Source organism: Triticum dicoccoides, chromosome 5A (genome assembly GCF_002162155.2).
Source record: "Triticum dicoccoides isolate Atlit2015 ecotype Zavitan chromosome 5A, WEW_v2.0, whole genome shotgun sequence".
NCBI lineage: Eukaryota > Viridiplantae > Streptophyta > Magnoliopsida > Poales > Poaceae > Triticum > Triticum dicoccoides.
The window spans coordinates 405,511,499-405,512,868 of NC_041388.1; positions in this window are offsets into that span (position 1 = coordinate 405,511,499).

Genomic DNA, 1,370 nt, shown 5'->3' on the forward strand with positions numbered 1-1,370 from the left:
TCATCAACTATTCATCAAACATCATGGCAGTATAAAGAACACAAGAAGCAATAGAAATTACATCCATGTCCATAGAGCACCTAACGGCAACTACAACCACTGGAGTGAGCCGAAAACATGTTGCGCTCATCACCTCTCCTTCAGCAGAACCGGGCAAATCTTGTTGTAGGAAGTCGTTGTGTTAAGACCCCAAAGAACTAGCACACGTAGACGAACAAAGACCAAATCCACCGAAAACAAACACTGATCAAATCCCACAAAATCCATCGGCAACACGCCTCCACACGCCCTTCAAAGATGCTACACACACCACTGGGATGGGGATCAGGCGAGGAGAGCATTATTCCATCTACATGGAGTCGTCGGCGTATCGCCTTCCTGAACAGGACACAAACTCTAAAGAAACTAAAAAACACCTAAAATGGAGCAAGATCCCTTCCACTGACAGGGGCTGGGGTCCACCGCGCCTCCATGTCCCTAAGGTTAGAGGAGACGAAGCAGATCGGCACCAGAGCCGTCGGGAGGCGTGGAAACCCTAGTCGAGAGGGGAGTCAGTTGTTAAGAGACGCTATAAACACACAACGAACTCAACCGCACTGATTTTTTCTTTTTTTAAAGAAAACATACTAAAGTGGATCTTAGATCTGATAAATATCAAGATAAACAATTACAATGGACAGAAACTTGAGGCAGAACAATCAGTAAAAATATTACATTGAAAATCATACGAGCCCTTCTTGTTCGTTTGATTGTATGCCGTTCAACGATGATTGATAATTGCACTAACCAACTGTAAAGGAAAAAGACACTCTTGCAACGCCCTCGTCATGCCAGGCTTTGAAGACCACAATAGTCACTTGCCCAAGACAAGATCTAAAAATCGTTGAAGCAACGTTGGTTGGAGACTTGGAGTATCATCCAACATGCTTGCAATCCATCACCACCAGTTCATGCGGTTGGAGAAACCGAAGCATGCCCCAAAACAACACGAAAGAAGATGTTGTATTCACCACATCAATAATCAGTCAATAGATAATAGATCTACTTGAAAAACACATCAACTCCCAAGATATGAAGAGAGTCAATAAATCTCAGAACACAAAATCTCACAAGCCCTTCATCAACGCCAAACCAGACGTCGTGGGGGTATGGAGAGACCAGAGATACATTATTCCAACACACTATCACCGCCACCACCTTGTCGATGTCGCTAGGAAACAAAAACCTAATAAGAAATAACAAAATGAGAAGGATGGGTCCGCACTCCTCTTGCTGCCATCGAAAAAATCCGGACAGGGAAGAGGAGTGGGACCTAGGCAACAATGTGTAGGAAAACTTTGGTGGTGGCGGCTAGGGCTGGGAACATTATG